The sequence below is a fragment of the Bombus terrestris genome, chromosome 4, assembly GCF_910591885.1.
Source record: "Bombus terrestris chromosome 4, iyBomTerr1.2, whole genome shotgun sequence".
Lineage (NCBI taxonomy): Eukaryota > Metazoa > Arthropoda > Insecta > Hymenoptera > Apidae > Bombus > Bombus terrestris.
The window spans coordinates 5,942,972-5,962,685 of NC_063272.1; the positions used below are offsets into that span (position 1 = coordinate 5,942,972).

Sequence of the window (19,714 nt, forward strand, 5' to 3'; positions counted from 1 at the left end):
CCAATGAAACACTCCTCCCGCCTTCGATTAATAATTTCTTCCAAAAAAGATCCCGATTAAAAATTCCAATCACGGAGACGTATCTTCGCGTTAAATCAGCAAAAGCGATTTAAGATTCGAGAGATCAGTTTCTAATTTCAAAAGAAGTCGGAAAGTATCATACGAAAAGAGTTTCCATCGTTTTAGTCGTGGCAGATAATTAAATCGTATCGATAAAAATGAGAAGAGGATCGCGTCGGAAAACGTGGTGAAGAGGCAGAAGAAGCATCAGCAACAGCAGCAAAGCCGAAGAGAGGCCAAGAGAGGAACGGGCTGCATCGACCTTGCAGATCGTTTCTGTTTGGACTCCTATTACTCGTTTTATCCTTCCCCTGCTTCTTCATCTTCGCGTAGTCCGCCTGACTCTTTCTTCCTTTCAAAAAGAAACTTGCTGAGCCGGCGTCTCGTTCACAACTCGTCCGTGTCCGTATAGGTACTATGGTCTCGCGTGAAACGGAATGTCAAGGAAGAAAACAGCGCGTACGCGCAGCCAGGAACGTCCTCAGGATCTCGACCGTCGAGATCACCTCTCTCTCTCTCCTCCCTCCCTCTCTCTCTCACCTATGTACATTTATAATTTGAATAAAGATATTGAATTTGTGCAAACTCGTTTATATGGATCTATCAAACAAATATTGACGAGTACTCTTTAATTTATGCGTATTTATCAATCTTCGAAAACAAGGAAACATTTTTAATAAATACCAAAAAATCGATTATAAATTTATTATATTTCGAGAATTTTGATTTAGAATGGCAATGTAAAAATTTAATCGACACATTTATTTTCGATTACAAATAAAGGCTATTATTTTGATGATTACGTGGCAATGAAATTTGATCGTAAAATGAATTTGAAATTTGATCTGAGTTGATATTGAAAATTCGATATCAGAATTTAATCTATTACCTATCATTCTCGTTGATGTTGTTTTTATTATATATTACTTCTATTATTGTACTGAATTAATTTTGATATGTATTGTAAAAGTAAATTTGGATTTTCCAATGGCCGGATGCTTGAATTTATACAATATTTTTAATTAATTCGTACAACTATAAAAGAAAAATCTTTCAGAAGTTTTTAACAATTCGATACTTGTATTGGAAAAATTTAATTATTTTTGAAGAAATGAATTATTTATGCGAGTCGCACGATGCACGAAAATAATCTCGAATTGGAAAATTTTATAATTAATAAATCGTTTAAGGTTCATTAATTAGAATAGAAATCGTATTCGTAATATTCGTACCATAGAAGGAAAACTTATGAACTTACTGAAAACAAGAAATAGCGAAGCAATAATTTTTTATTTTGTTTTTCCCCCGTAAACGATAACTCAAAATTAAAAAGAATTTTAGTCTTTCAAATGGTAATGTATTTGTACAATGGACCAATGTAGAAGAAATACCTGATAGACGAGAACAGGTCAACCAAAAGTCTGAATTAGCTAGAAGGCTAAGAGAGACGAGACAGAAAAAGAGAAAAGAAGATGATCTAAATTGCAAATAGAAACAAATAGACGGCAAGGAACGAACGAGCGAAAGAAGACAAAGAAGTAATTGGGGAAGAGAGCGAATATCAATACGAAGATCTAAAACGATATATAGATAATGTAAATAAAATTGATAATACGTAGATTATAGATTTTTATGTACTTATGAAAAATTAGGATTGCAAAGAATGCACAAAACACACGTAATGTATAAAGATACATAAAATATCCAAAGTATAGTACACGTTATGTCTAAAAAGTAAAACAATTTTCTATCTACGTTCCATTTTTTTCACGAACTTCGTAAAAATATGAATTCGCATAAATATCCACGCTTTAATAATACGTGATAGAAAACCTACTTACTGAACAAAGGCTAAGATAAAATAATATTTATATCTACCTAATTGATTTATGAACATTTTTCCACCAATAATCGAAGATTAAAGTCTTCTTCTTAAATCAGGAAGTTCACCATCAAAATGCGATTTATTATCATTGTACGTAAACGCGTTGATTTTTCACTATTATTGCATAGGAAGACACGCAGGAATACACGTGAGGAAATTTCTCTGCTTCGAGATACTATCGCGGTGCTCAGCGTTAATTACAGGATTTCGTGTTCGAAGAATGATACAGAGATTACGTAATTAATTACACCTATTTAGATGATCGTGAAAAAAAGGACTACACATATCTCGAGACGAGATATTCCTCGCAAGTTTCTTTATTTCTTTTTTTTTCTTAAATTATCCACTAACGTCATTCACCCCGATTGCATCGTGCAATCCATTTAAAAAAAATTCATTTTAACGCTCTCTAATATCTAGTTTGTACTATAACTCATCTTCCACGTGTCTTCCTTTTTCTTTCGCTTTTTTTTTATTCTGCATGAAAGATGTTAAAAGAAAGGAAAAAAGATAAAATATACACCTGTCCAGTCGATTAATTTCATTCGTGGAACGTCAGCGATGCCCGCGCACCTCGACGCGCCATTCCACGAAATTAGAGATGGTAATTATGCAAGCTCGCTGATGCATTCGATATTAGAGCCGGTCTATCTAGCTTGCAGTTCCCATTTTCACTATACGGGATGAACTTTCGGTACATGGCCTATATACAGAGATATTTTTACCGGTGACTGGTTAACACGTCTCGTTAAAGGCACAGTGCACCGGACCAACGCGAAGCTAACATCAGGAATTACCAGTCGTAACATTTTCGGCCCGCTGTCGTGTCTCGTTTGTTTAGTCTCGTATAATCGAAATGAATCCACGACGAAATATTGAGAAAAGGAATTTGTTGATTTCATCGGAACAATGAGTTCATTGTCTAATAACTATTTTAGGAAAGAATTTAAAACTAATCCTTTAAGATTCCCAAAAATATTAGGTTTACTTCTACATTAAGTTTCTCGTGCATAATTTACTCGAAATGTTACTTTTATAATGTTACGATGAAAACTTCATGCGTTTAATTATTTTGTGAATTTAATTTATCCTTGAAAGCTTATTTGTTTAATATTACATTCGTCACGTGTTAATTTAAAAATACGTCCCCGCGATATCTCACATATTTGATATTTTATACGCTTAATATCAAACGCACATTAAAAAAAAATTATTTCTTGTTTAATCCATTATTATAAAATTATTAAAAAAGTTTCTTTTCTGAGGAAACTTTGATACGATTTTACAAACATTTATACGGTACAGCAGCGAAATAATATAAAATGTTTTATCTTAATACATTCTCCTAAAATTTAGCGAATCCATGAAGTATTAAAATACAAAATTAGAAAGACCAAAATGCAATAAAAATTCTGTCATTTCCCGAGCGCATATAATAATAATAAGGATTGATATTTAACTTAAAGATAATCGCGATTGAATGTGCCAGACATAAACCTGAATATTACAATCCTAAGTTAACAGTCGGACACCGCGTAAACCAATAAATTTTGTTAACCTACATTGCACTATATATTTATTAGTAAAACAATGTAAAATAGAACATACATCGTTCATAATTTTATTGCAGCTAAATACTTTTAAATCAAGCATGACAATTTTTTAAAATGATCAATGTACATTAAAAGAATCATGTAATTTCCGATATTTATCAATTATCATGATTTACTCCTATATTTGATTAATCTATTTCGCTATTTTACAGCGACAATTACATTTCACTACGTTTGATTATCTACAGAAAGGTTTTCAGGAACGTATCGATAACATTTGACATCGTAAGTTTGATAAAGAAGATGTTACATACATATAGTACATAGTTCGCTCTTTTAGAGCAATTCTATATACGATGTTACGTTCCACTTACCATTTGCTAGATATTACGTTTCATCATGCTGTGAATCATTTATTATGGGTGTAGATGTATTTCAATTATATTAAGATACACGATTTGCATGGCCAGTGTATCATCGATCACATTCATTATTTTTGTTACATAAATTGGGTTAAGATTATACCGATAAAATAATGTAATTATTGTAAATTAATTAGTCGCCGAATATCAAAAATTAATATTCAATTAATGAAAATAAGAATTAATTTTATAAATGTCATTGAAGCTGACTATAACGATAGCATAAATTTCCAAGCTATGAGTCGACTTAAAATACGAGCCAATGAACAAAATTCATAAAAGAAAATATTACACTGCAACAAATATTCGTCCTATTTACATAATAAATATAAAAATAGGACGAAATTTATGTCACAATCCAACATTGTTTTATTATATACCAGAAAAATTTTATGATTAAACTTTGATTGAAAGACAGTGCCAGTCTACTTCGTACGAATGTCGTGAATTCAGAAAAACCAGAAACGATTGGCTGATCATTTTGATGACCCGCAAATTATAATAAGTAGAGACGTAATCATAGCATGACGGTCACAGAAAAAAGTATTCCGTGAACGTAAAGCAGACACGTAACAGCGGGCGTAAAACGAATTATTACGCTTATCGTTGCGGAGTAACGACTCTAGGGGTACATCATCGTTCGTACATGAACCGTGAAACGTGAAAAACAATTTACAATTCCGAAAGATTAATCATTCGCATAAATTCACTCGAGGATACAGAGATGTCCGTGCATGATCGTTTGTTCTACGTTTGCGCGAAACTACGCCGGTTTATTGTTAAATAATGAATATTTAATAGGCAGTAAAATCAACCGATTCGTAACAACTTTCAACAAGTTTCCAAAGAATTTTTGGTAAATTTTATTTTTGCCAAAACACAGATCAAACTTATTCGCGCATAACAATTGGATATAACAATAAACGTTTTTATCGATATTTTTTGTACAGTTGGACGTTTATTTCATCAGATGAATCACAGGAATCATAAAGAACTTAGCCATTCAACAATGCAAATATTTTACAAATGAATCAGCGGACAAAATGCCTGATATTATTAATTTCTCGGAAATTATACATAGATTGTCCCATAAATTCGTTGTTTTCGACGACAAACTCATTAATTACCTTAATCCAAGATCGTATCTATTTTAATCCCTAACGGGTAGGATCGCATTTCAATATTTCACGTTCCTTTATTAGCGGCATTAAGCGTTGCATCAGATAACTTTGGTACTTTGAAATCCTGCGTAACATGAAAATTCAATGAAGCATAGAGAAATTGGTAATAATATCGGACTCCAATGAATCGGAATCCAATGAAGCATAGAGAAATTGGTAATAATATCGGACTCTAGTTTGTTTTTGAATAATTATTCGAAAACTGGTTCAAAAACTAAGACTGGTTAATAAAAATACTGCCTTAATCTGATCCTAGCTCGTTCCGTTTTAGCTATACTATCTCGCTTGGACATTCGTTTATTTTGGCCGGATGTAATTTTATAAAATTACAAATAAAAATATTTCCATCGTCTTAAAACTTTTGTGACCGGTACAGTTATGCATTATATTATTATATGCTAAAATTGGCTTTTACAAAGCTATTCTGCCCTCCTTAGCCAAACGTTCAATGTATTGTACCATTTCGTAATCGAAAAAAACTGAAGTTTTATCATTTTCTTTGTACCATCTTTTTTTTGCTCTGTTCAGTTTCGACATACTTAATCGTTACTTTCTAACAACATATTTAATATCACTTTATTAAATACATTACAAATTTGAATTTTCACCTTTGGTTCTTTTATTCGTTTATTCATTTTATTTAATTACGCTATTTTTGAATCCCATTAATGACAATTTGCTAACCATCTAATCACATCTTCTTCTTTATTTCTTTAACGATTCGGTTAGAAAGACTTTCTCAAATACTATAGACCTATTTCCAACACAATTTCAATAATGTCTCCCAGGTTAATCGTCATCTATATCACTTCATCTTAAATTACTTATATCACTATCGTCGATTATATCACAAACTTCAATATATTACTTTACGTCGCTTCTACTGCTTGCAATTGCTTTTCAAGTAGACAGTATCTTCGACATTTATCAGTGGTAATGCCAATGGTAGTTTAATGTGTTCCTCGGTTCAATTTCGTTTCTCATAAATCTGGAATAAATATCCGAGCGTGTCCTGCTTTATGCATTCGATGAAATATCCACGATCTCTTAAATCATGTTTGATATGAGAAATATTGATGCTACCTCTCAAAGTAAATCCTTTAAATCGACCAACGAAAAGACGGTGGAATACGTAATCATAACAGGTATTCCATGCTTCGATCGCGTTACGCGAGAACATCAAGGGAGAAAAAGGGTTATAAAACGTGGCACGGATTGAAACGATGCACGAAACGAGGGGGCATATCGTAGTGCGGTGTGCAGCCGCACACAAACGGTTCTTTGTGACACCAAACGGTGTCCGCAATATCGTTGACAGCATCTCTGGATTCAATCTAGATCGTTCGTTCAGCTCCCTACGGTATAGAAGCGGCGACAAACTGCTGACAAACACGGACTGTCCCGCTTCGCACTGTCAATCATTATGAAACCCTATAAAGAAAGTAGCTAACGGTGGTATACGGCTACTTCATTATTAACCTGAATCGAGGAATTAGAGACTCGATCGAAAAACAGTGCTAAGAACTTTCTTCCTTTTTTATTAAAATTGTGAACAACAGATGTGCTATTATTACGACTGCGTATAGAGGAGAAAATGGCAATGTGGAATTTTAGAGACGATCAATATGTCAGAAATAATATTATTGATCCTAACCCCATTGCGTTCTCTAACCCATTTTAATATGAATTATATTTTTCTGTTAATAAATTTTTCATATTTGATATTTCAGATCTACTTCATATTTTTGTTTGAATTTTATGTTACAGTTTTTCTGAAAATATATTATTACGTAGGTTCCTTGCTTACTGAAGCAAGGGTAAGATAATACATGCATACATACATACTTTATGTTCTCTATACTTCACAGTACTCCGCCGCAAAAAAGATCAATGTTATAAAAATCATAAACGATCCATCTAGAAACACCAAACTTTTAACAAAATAACAAACTACTTCAAGCACCGATAAACTAACCCAAATTCTCTAAAACAGATAATCCAAACGTTACACCGAACTGGCCATGACAACTTTTTAGACAAATTTTCATTTCAGCGCACACGAATGCTCCAAATTCAGCGTGACTTGAAAAATCGGTAAAAAAACACGCTCGAACGAACGGAACATTGTTCGTTCGACATTGTCGGCCTCTCGTCCTTTTTTTTTTTCTTTTCTTTGCGAACTCTTTCCTAACGCGATTACGAAAGAATCCCGTTACCTGAATTATCCTAGATTTCTAGGACACCCGCTTCCAAGTGTTAATCGCCTCCACGGCGCTGAAACGCGGCTATCGAACGTCTTTGATTGTCTGTTAAACGAGAGCCGACCTCTGGAGAGATCCTTGGCCTACTACCACCGCGTCTGCATCGCTGTCAACGTAATAAGCCAACGCTACCGTTACCATTTGCACTGCCAACATACCCCACACGCAACGATTAGAAACGCAACGACCGACCTACGCCATCATAATACGCGTACATCCTCATTAACGGGTACGCTCTGTCCCTCCCGCTAATCTACGCGCCTTTTTCTTTTATAACATTTTATTAATTCGACTTTGCCCCAGCTCTAGCCACTATGTCGTTACGCGAACAATTATTACGAGATAAGTTAATATAGATATGGTCCATGTTTCTTATACGTTAATCTATTCCATTTGTTCTCTTATGATATTTTTTATTAACGAACACTTTTCTCCACCGTAGTTATTTCACTACGTAGTATCATTATGGTTAAACTAGTTCAAAAATTAGGACTAATTAATATAAATACTGTCTGAATCCGATCCTCGTTCGTTCTTAAACTACGCTGTTTTGCTTGTTTTGACATTTTGTTTGTTTTGCATGATTGGACAGCATGCAATTTTACGAAATTATAGAGAAAAATATTTGCATTGGTTGCAGTTCCTTGTGAGCAGTATGGTTACGTGATAAAATTAGTTTTTGAAAAGTTACTCTGCCCTCCTTAGTTTATGTACCAGTTCGATATTGAAGAAAACTGAAGTTTCACTGTTACCAAAGTTTCTTAGATATGTTCGAAGGTTGTTCGAGATATTTCAGCAAGAAAACTTGCAGACCAACAGTTTACTCGTCCAAAATTCTTTCCAATCTGGACTTTATTCGCTGTTCAATTAAGAAAAGTATAAACATCCGGATAAACTTCCGAAACAAACTATAAATACCTCGAAATAAGTTAATATCTCCAACATTAGTATCGGTATACATTATCACTCGTCTTTTTCGTGTTACGACTTTTACACGCACGTATTGCACAATTTACATCGTTATATCTTTTCTCCCCCCCCTCTCTCTCTCTCTCTCTCTCTCTCTCAAAAATCTCTCATCTTTCCTCGAAATGGCTAATTACTCCGCAAACAAACGTATCTACTATAGTAAAAGTTAATCGAGGAAGGATTGCTCCGACAGCTATTTAACCAACCCGATTAAGATCTAAAAGTTGCGCTCATTTTCGCTAAAATAGCAGAGAAGCTTGCTCGTAACCCAATTGCGTAGCACTTTATTTCCGTCTCGTTTATTTCGTTATCGTGTTAATTACACCGAAAAAGTCGATTATTCCACAGAAGTTAACGGAACAAACGGAAACAGCAAAAATTGTCAGCCACGATTTGTAATTAGATTTTCGCGGGCAAAGGCAAAGTTACCTATGTGGAGGGTGCAATCGACCCTTGACGATTCGAAAATCCTTCTAAGATCACGTCACAATTTTATACATTCCCTTCTTCTTCCTTGTGTAAACCTGTATTAGTCGAAATACGAGCTTATTTTATCTCAAATTACTTGCTACAAGTGCGTCTAAGTGTGTTACTCCAATTCAAAGAAGCCCAACCTTGGCAAGTTGTTTATCTGTGTAAGGTAAGATATGGTTATGATAGTCAGCTAAGTAATTAGTCTTGTAATTCGTCAAATTCGGTTATGAGCAATTTTTACGTCATCTACATCTACAGACAGACTATTTAACTCGTTATTAGTGACGCGACAGACAATTAAATATCGTGTGCATTGACAACTTGGCTATCCTATTTCCTAAGAGAATAAAACTACTTATTACTAAATAATATTAAATAAAAAGTTATTAAATAAAATCTACTTATCAAGAGGGAAGTTTATTCAATTAATGTATTAACATTGGGAATATTTTTTCTTGCAATCTTTAATTGTAATCATCATAGTTCGATATCGCGTGTATATTACTTTATTTTTGCAAATCTTGTTGTTTCTTTTATTAATTCTTAAGTAACCCTATCATAAAGTTATTCGAATCCTTTTTTTATCTTTGATATTTTTCCTTATTGGATCTAAAGTACAGTCTGTATATATAGACATATTTTGTCATCCTATTTATTATTATTATTATTATTATTATATCAAAGATCAATGATTTCTCATAATACATATACAACAAGCTTAATTCTTCTACGCCAATTACAAGCTTAAACTTTAAAACATCGAAGTTTAGGTAACTCAAGTAACTCTACCCTACTGTAAGTCAAAATTTGATCATAGCTACCATGAGTTACCGAGGTCCGACTATATTTATTTCGTAGTTGTACGCATGCGAACCGAGAAGGAAAAGCAGGCTTCGCGGATGGAAAACGTGGTAATCGGCATATAGTTGGGAAAATTCGTGATAATCGCTGGAGAAGCTCGTTGCCATACTTCTCTGTGAATCCTGTGCAATTCTGCGAGTACTAATGCCTCCTAGAAACTACCCAACAATAGACAATGTCTAACCGAGTAACGTGAAACTTATTTGGTACGGCTGCCTCCCGCAACTGATACAGTTACGAGCAATTTTCTTTCTGTTTTAAATAAAATTATAGAAGCCTACCCAATTATTACTCTTCCGTGTGTTTTACACGCGAAGGAACTTCGTTCTAATAATTAATTGCGTAATTTTATGGCTTTTTATTCAAAAATACTGTCTAAAGGAGGTTCATTATCATCAAACAGTTTCCTTCATACCATACCAATTAATACTTTCTACTTTTCCAATTAAGACGATGAGATGTAATCAACCGTCGGTTCTTTTTCTTATGTGTAAAGAAAAATTCAAATACAGAGCGTTGTGCAACGAAAACAAAATCTTCCTACCAGTATTAAATATCGTTTAACAATCCTTAAACAAATTCTGAACAAACTTAATTTATTTTACATATTTACGATATGAATGGGTGAATACGCAAAAGAGAAATATCATTCGAAACAATAATGGTCGAAAAATATTTGGGAATTCAGTTTCGCGCGCAGGGACACAAATTTTCAAAAATGGAAAAAACTGCAGCCACTTTCAATATTTACGCAACGGAAATGAGCGATGCGGTGCTTTAAAAAAATGAGACGAAGTGCTATAGGAAGAGAGAGCATGGTCGTCGACAGACATTTTTAATACTTGGCGAAACTAAAACAACCCGAAGCTATGCGTGACTTTTTCGGCTGGCGAATTCAGAGGATCAAAACCATGGAACATGGCTCGAGAGCAAACGCAAAGAGTGAATAAGGGTGGCGACCCTCTGATCTCCAACATTCTCTTTTTCCCTTTCCTCTTCAAGCTACGTCGAGTCCTCCAACCGGGGAGGGCACCAGCGACAGGTACTTCGTTCGTGTGGAGAACGTCACTTCGTGTACACTTCAGAGTCGACGCCCAGGTCCGTACATTATCACTGTATAATGATTTTTAATATATCTACAAGCAAATTGTTAGTCGTCTTCACACTTTTGCAGGATATAATAACAATTTCATTATTTTTATTTTATCCTGAGTTAATAAGTAATTACGAAATATTTCATAAAATAAAGTATGTAACAAAGAGATTTTTTTATAATAACGAACAACCATCCAAAACTCCTGATTATTTCGATGAATAACATTTAACCATCCGTTCTGAGCGAAGTTGCAAATGTAAATGCATCGTCCTATCACTAAGAGAGCGAATACACTTCCTACGTTTGCTCGAACAAAATACAATTCGCATCTGAACATTTGATCATAACAACCATGAAAACATATCTATCTTTAAGAAATAGTATCCGTTCGTTAAATCTAAATGCTTAAAAATACCCGGTTGTTATATTCCAACTCTCATAATCGGGATTATATTCATCTAAAAAGCCAACAAACAAGATCGTGCGTCGTGTTTTCCTACATTTGCACAAACCAAAGATAAGACAGTGATTGGAACTAATTACACGGCTATCAGCCGAAATCATCTAAACGAATCTCCGCCGCGTTCCATAAAATTCTCCGTAGAGGTAGTAAAATCAAGAGAAAAAACTTATGGATATTTGATCGAACGCAAAGCAAATACATTTTCCAAGTCGGAAAGCAATATTTTCGCCCCGCGGACGATTCATATCCCGGGGCTGTACATAACGGTGAGAAGAAGACCGTGTTTGCTTGCGGATCACGCGATGATGATCAAAAGGAAACGCGGAATATTCACCGTCTTCCCGTGGGCATCGAACCTACCGTAATAACTATTTCTTACTGGCCTCCGCGACGCTCATCTCTTAGGGGAGGAAGGGAAAAATCGAGTTGAAAACGGGTCTCGAACTAGAAAACACCCGGCCGCTATCTTCGTACGCCTAACCACGATGCGTGGGATAATTCTCATCGTGTTATTATCGTCGCTCATGGCGTACGCACGCATTCCTCCTGCAAACGCCCAAACACACACGTACGAACTGCGTGAACGTATATAGGGTACCCTGTTTCTTTCACTTTTTTCTTGTGTGTGTGTGTGTGTGTGTGTGCGTGTGCGTGTTATAGTCGTTGGGTGGATTTTTTTATTTTTCAAAATATTACTCGAGCTATGTGGGAAATCACAGTTCCGTAATTTATGATCCAGTTGAAGATAATATGTACAAGGTGGTTCGTTATAAATATCGCGTCATCGAAGGTTGAAGGTTCTTGAAGAAGATAAAGTATGATGAGTGGTTGCGAGAAGGTTTTTAGTTTCGTTCTGTGTTTCACGTTTCATGTAAAAATAAAGTACACGAAAAAGAATTCTTCCTAAAAACGTAATAATGTAAGATCACGCGTTACATCGGTAGTAGATAATTTATCATTTGTTAGAAGGAAACAGAAACGTTAACGGCTTCAGCAAGAAAACATATTCGTCTGTCGACTACAGTTAGCGACTATAGGTATCTCAGCCTATAATTCTATACTAATTCTAATATTTTATCAATACTTTGTACCAATTATAATTCTCCACTGAAACAATGACTTCTCTTCTTACAATAAAATTCTTTGTCGTACCATGTTCGTTCTTCAAAAATCTCCAGCATTCTCCATTCTTACCGTTTTTCTTTCCGAATGATAATAACGAGATAAAATATGATATTAAGGTACACATCTCGTTTCTATGAGACCATAGCAAGATGAAATATCGACCAGAAAAATACAATACATCGGAACATGGTACAATAACGTGAGGTAACGTGTATTTCTTTCTAAAAGCACAGAGACGAGAGTTTCTTTATTGAAAGCGTTTGCATCCGAGAGAAGATTCTCATCATTTTTACGTCAATGTAACGCGCGTTGCTTTTATTCGCCATGGCAACGCCATCTTATAACGAGGCGATCTGTAACTTCCGGCGGTGCCGTTTCTTTTTTATTATTACACGATCAACTGGTTCAAGATACGCAGCCGGTGTATCGTATTTGCAATTTTGACATAATTGAGCTATCCGCCGTAGTAGCTGTAATGTACCGTTCACACGAATATTACTGCGCATTCGAACGGTCATACTGTAACGCGCTACTTTACTTTACCCACGATACGAAACCGCTAATTTCCCTCTATTACAATATTTGCGTAATTTCATAGCACTGTTGCCTGTCGTCCGACGCATATTGTATGAAATTTCACTGGCGCCGACTCGATTCTACGAATAAGTCAGCTGATATGTTTAAATATTGCTTTACACTTTACACGAAGTAAGTTATTCTCTATATATAGAATAAAATTGTTTTATATGGGGCTGTTTCCTTGAAAATAATTCGTGTATTTGATTAATTATGCTATTATTAACTATGCATCATGAAATTACCCACGAAATAAATCAATTCAAAAGGTTTATTCCACCTCTTTTGCTTGTTTTAATATATATCCAAATTTAATGTTTTTCTATAAAAAAAATTAAACGTTGCATTTTTTTCTCAGATCGTCTTTAAATTTCACCTCACTCCAAAAGTCAAACGTTCGAACAATACTGGCTACTTAAACGATGGGAAGAAGCAAACGTAAAAATAGGACACCCTTTGTACACTCACGCATCAGTCGGCACCAAATGCCGAGGTAAAAAGTCGTTTCCGTTTGACCATCTGCCGATTTCAGAAGGGAAACGTTCCCGCCTCGGTTACCCTCATAGGAGGTCGCATAATTCATTTTACTTCGAGCAAAAGCGACCTTGGTGCAATCTTCGCAGGATTGCGGACAATCCTCAGGGACGCCTCTTGCCTCGGCGTCTCTTCTTTACTACGAGCAAGAATATCTGAAACGCATGCTGCTAGTGTAACAATTATTCCAACGAAGTTACTTTTGAATTTTATTCGAACGTTTCATACTTGTTTTCCATAGAAGACTTAGATAATCGTTTTGTTAACACTAGATCTGCCGCTGATTAAAGTATGAAACCTGTGGTAAAGTAATGAAAATAGTAGATATATGATGTAAAAAAAAAACTTAGAAACTTGTTATAATTTATGAGGTTACTATCTTGTTTGAAATCTTGATATTTAAAGAATTTATACTTTATTACATCTTATGATACAAAAATCTTATCGATCATAAATGATATAATTAGAGTTTCTTCTCTCCGCCATTGATGAACCTCGGCATTTTTCGTAGAATTCGTCGCTCTTTATATTTATCGTACATTTTATAAATAAGCCTATGAATCAGATCCAAATTTTCAATAGATTCCTCTGAAATCTTTTCCCTACCTAATTCATCGAAAATTCTCTCAAGTTGAAGTATAAATTAAAAATTGTAGGCACTGATATACAATTTTCTATTCGTTATCTTCTACAACGCTCCTAAATAATTTTTGCAAATTCTTTTTATATATTCTGATTCGTTGTTTTGCACGAATACATAATTCTGACTGATTAATTATATTCATGATCATCTGGGTTGATTACTACGTTTTGCGTGAGATTAGCAGGTGTCCTAGTATACTAGACGTGCTTGTGAACATTGGCGTAAAATATGTAATACCGAAGAAAAACCAATCCTTTACCAAAAATCATTCGAATCTCAAGAATGCACCGTTGTACATTTGCATCAGTTTCTATCTAAAATCTATAAAATTTTAAAGACTCTAGATCGATCGTTGTTATCCACTGTATATAATTCAGTGATTCTAATGTATGCACGTATATAGAAATTACCAATTAATGTTAAATTACTAATCAAACGACGCTAGAAACCTACGTAGATGGTAGGAAAGGAGATTTGATTAAAATAGAAGAGAGGATGATCAAAGAGGTCTTGGCAAACCAAGTCATCTCACCTCTTCAGAAGGAACAGACAATGGATCAAACGCGTACTCTCAACAGGGCAGTGACTTCAAAAACGCGTCTAGACCATATCAGATATATCCAACCTGTCAAAGAAAAAGGATGGATAGTTCTTCGAGATTACTACAATTATTTGAAAGGATCCTAAAATCTCAACTATAATGGAATGAAAATTTCACTTGTATCACTGATTAAAGCAATGTAACTAGATCTTCGAGACATTGTATAACGTAACTACCTGATGGTGCTCAATTAAACGTGCATTTTCATCGAGTCATCATCAGGCTCGTCTAAAATTCTAAACTCGTTCGGATCCTTACGGCCAGTATTGTACGTAATTTGATGACATATACAGGAAATTCACCACCGCTAAGCCGCAGTTTGAATAAATTATCTACGTCTGGATCATCGTGCGAGCCATGCGAACAGCTCATCGTCGTGTGGTTTTTCTTCCATCGCGACAAGTAGACAAAGGCGTGAATTCTAAAGAGAAAAACGTCATCGCTTCGTGGCGAATCTCTCGAAAGTATCCACGTAGAAATTGCCGTCGAACTGTGAAAATCAAAGACGAGAAGCGTAGAAAGAATGGAGCATCACAGAGGATCGTTGTGTTTTATAGTAGTACGATCGAGCCGCGATAAATTTAGACGTGCGACGCTTATATTTTCTTATAGATGCAGGGAAGCGGCATATACTTGGGTATATTTCCCGAGTTGAAACATAGTTTTTGATATTTATGGCAGTTTTTATTTATATGCCGTGGCGCGGTATCGAACAATAATTATGTGATGTCCTTTGAAATAAAACGTTCGCTTGCGATTTAGAATAAAAATGATGTAAGCGATATTAATGGAAGTAGTGCAATTATTGCTGCAATATGTAAAATGATCATATTATAATGTATAAATATGAAATACACAGAGTTCAACTGATATCTAATTTGAATAATGTAGAAATAGTTTCTATTTCTGTAAACACGACGTTAATGTTTCAGCGATGGAACGTGCCAATTAGCAGTTTATGTAAAATAATCATATTGCAATATGTATATGTGCAATATAGATGCTTCAAATAATATTTCATCTGAACGTTAAATTATGTATAAACGATACAATAATAATAAAATGTAAATTTCATAGAAATATTTTCACTCTAAGATACGTACTTTTGTACAATATTACACGACTGATAGTTTTCCATTACATATTAACTCGATACATAATTGAGTAGCTATTGTAAAATCCTTGACCTGTTTCTATAATTCCAAGGTTTTTAATCCGACAGCGCTATATGTATTTTCACAGATCACTAAATAATACTTAATTAGATCTATACGATCCATAAATAAAATAATTTACATATCGAATCAAATGCCAATATTAACATTATTAAATAAACACGAAATCCTAATGCATTATTATTAAATCGAATATCTATATTTCGGTAAATCAATGTTTAACGTGAACAGGATAAATTAACCATTAAATAGCCTGGTTATTACAATAAATTATTCATAAGATTCCTAACCTACGATTCAGAGCTGAATCCCCTTATAATATATAAAATATAAAATATAATAATTACACCGACTTTCAAACACGCTACGAATTTTCCCCAATATTAACGCAATGTACATGTTATTCAAAATAGAATACTCCTTATGAAGCGAAACTGATCTCTATGTACGATCCAATTTTTCAATGGAATTCATATTGATATAAATTTGCATAAATACTGCGATTAATTTATTACACATATTATAATTTACATTTATATTATTATTATCTTTATATTATTATATTTATTATATATATATTATTATATTTTATTGGATCCATGGTACTTGATCCTATTGAAAGGGAGTACACAATCGAATCAACTTGAGAAGTTCGGCGTCCTAAATACACAAGAAGGTCGATGACAAGAAGGATGGTCTAGTAGACGGCAAGTAATAATCAGGCATAGTACATGGCTGTGCAATCAATATTACGTCTGGATAATCGACGAGCATGACTAAAGCTTCGCGGTTAAGTTTCACGTTTCAATTGTGCCCCTGTGTGCTGGCTTATGCGATTGCGACGAATGAAGAACCATATGATGCACGGCTTCTGCCAAGAAATGGCACGACTAGTTCCCTTTTTTTTCTCCAATAGTTAGAAAACTGTATATTATTTCTTGTCTGTACTACATAGTATATCGTGTTCTTTAAATGTGTACGTAATTTGAATTTCAAGTAGAAAAATAAATTTTTAATCCAGTTTATAATTGTTATTTAGTATATATTAAGCAATTATATACATATTAAATATACATTAGGATACATTAAAAAAGAAATCTGAAAAATGAAAATGGATTATTTTAACGTTCACGTTGCAACGTTTCATGGTAATCAGATACCATTGCATACATATTCATGGAAGAATCTGGTTTTGATACACTTCTCGGAAACATTTCTTTTCTATTCTTCTAAACTTGATTCTATTAATGATTCACGAAAGTATTTCAATTCTTACAGAAACTTTTTGAAAAAGTAATAAAATATTCGCTGTAAGGTATTGTAGTAGTAGCAGTAACTGTACCAATAACTGTTAACTGACGTCTAGGATGTCTAACATAACCAGTTTTTAGAAAAAAGTAAAAAGTAGTTACCTAGACTGTAAATTCTTATGTAGATTGATATTTTTGTAGACACCGATAGAACAGTTGAACAAAGAATATGGCTTTTAAATTTTGTGAAATGTATTTTACTTTTGACGCTTTTTATATTTTCACGTTTGCTCATCATTGTATAATACCATTCGTATATTTTATATTTTTAAATATCTCGTATTTTATTATTCTAATCATTTGTTATTACGTATATATACCTTACACATACTTTTTAACTTCAATGAAACCAAAGTAAATTTCTATAAATACTTTCTGATCTCTATGGAAACACAATCTAACAGACAAAACCTCACTTAAAAAAATATCTCCTACTTTATAAAAGAACAAAGCTAAGTAATTATTTTACAGACAGAATTTTTCATTTGCTCGCTGAAACTCATTTTCTCCGAAATGCGAGGGAATCAATTACCAAAAGTTGCCTTTGAAGTATAATAAAACAATTAAATTCATAATGAACCTTTAAAACTGTTGTGAACGTTGAAATTTTCACGAAAGATATAGAAGGCTCGCACGTAACACGCATTTATCATCATTATACGGCATCGCGAATCTTTAGTCTGCTTAGTTAGCATGATTTTATCGTAAACGCAGAGGATTACGAGTCGCGTAGCACGTTTTCTTCGATTACACGCCGTACGTTAAAAAGAGATAACAAACTGTTGTACACGAAGGCATAGAAAAAATGTTATGGAGATAGCTATAGAAAGCGAAGAAGAAAAAACGGTATAAATACGTAAAGCACAAGCGTAATGAGTATTCATTAAGCTCGGAATCGTGAATGCGTGATGCATGTCTTCCGTTTGGAGACAGCATGAAAATCAGCCTTATCAATTCGCTTTGCTTTTCCTATGCTGCTTTTGCCTTCCTCTCTCCTCTTTCGTTAAAGGATTACAAAATTATAGACCGTTATTTCACTTATTATCGTTGGAGTACTTAATGCATTGAATTAAAAAAAATAATTAATACCTTTAATATGAATATTTTTAATTGGAAAATAAAAATATATTTTTAATTTAATCCTTTAAAAGGGAGCAATTTCAGGTCTGAAATCAAGATTGTGCGAATTAAAAATATATGCGAAATACGTTCATTTTGAAACTTTGACTGTGAACCATCGACTATGAAAATTAAAATTTTAGAAATATTAAGTTGCAATCTATAAAATATCCAGTTTTTAACGATTCATACTTCGCTGAATTCTAAAAAAGATATATTTATATATGTAAATGTTGAAAAATTAAAATCATAAATGAAACAGAAAATTCTCAATTTCAAAATAATGCACAAAACCATATATCTCCAAAGATAACAAAATTTAGAAAATTGGTACAACGTAATTGAACATTTGACATGTTACAACCTAGTACAACTAGAAAAACATGTTGAATCTTTTGCAAAATGTTAATATACAGTTACTTCGCAAATTCTATACATTTTTGAGCCTTTAAATTCATAAATAAGCCTTACATTTTCAGTAAATGACGTGATAATTTTTAAATTCGCGTGTTTTACTCAAATAATACAATTTTTCGATATTAGATTTGCAAGAAAAATTTTAGTAGAAAATATCTGTAATTTCGCGACATTTCTCCACATATTTCTTTCTTGTCTGTTAAAGTAACAATAACCTCTTTTGAGATCCTTTCAGTAGTATCGAGTAACAGATATATTTGTCCTGTCAGAGAACGATGCTTTCACAAAAATTTACACAAGCTTTCGCCGTGATATCAATTTACCGACCTAAGAAATCGTGTTTAGCGATACGACACAAAAACAATAAAATCAATCGACAGCATATTTACCTCGATTCACGAGTCCTCCTCAAGAAGCAATTACACCGAACCATACACTTTCCACCGTGTTTTACTATCCATCGTCTTTTTATTTCCACAAGCCAAATCATTAGTCATCTTGAGCTTCGATTAATCATCTGTCACGGAAGCACCGATAAAATTTAAATTCTACTAACTGGATGCCATGTATCTATCAAAACGTCTGTGTTAAACGTAATGAAACAAACTGTCTTCCTGTTTGTATTTCATTTGTACTCTGATAAAATTGAAATTAAATTTGTCTAAAGAAACTAAGCATAAACGCTTAGAATCGCTATGCTACTAATAAAATTATGAAATTTCTAAGGCGGTTAAATTAGAATTCCTTTGAATTTATCGAACTAACGTAGCATTAATTTCCGAATTAATAAAAGTTAATAACGAATTGAATATAAGTACAATCGAGACTGGCGGCTTGGAGGAAAAGGAGATTATTTGCATGAATTATTATGATTTATGCAACAATTCGAGTTACGTCGATTATTTGGAAAGTATCGGAGGAATCGAAAGTATTTAGTGAATGTTCATAACAGAGGAATGTATGATAGACAATGCTCTTTGCTCACGTTC

At 33.7% G+C, this 19,714-nt stretch overlaps 1 protein-coding gene across 2 annotated transcripts in view; it reads right to left on the reverse strand.

The window, feature by feature from the left end:
- LOC100648358 (rap guanine nucleotide exchange factor 2) overlaps positions 1–19,714 on the reverse strand; it is a 250,571-nt gene that overhangs the window by 206,891 nt on the left and 23,966 nt on the right. Inside the window, exon 1 of one of the 2 annotated variants that reach the window (XM_048404838.1) lies at positions 7,318–8,450. The exons of the other annotated variant lie outside the window; for it this stretch is intronic. The gene's annotated coding sequence lies outside the window, so the exon portion shown is untranslated. Of the gene's footprint in view, positions 1–7,317; positions 8,451–19,714 lie in introns of those variants that run through there. 2 annotated transcript variants of the gene reach the window in all.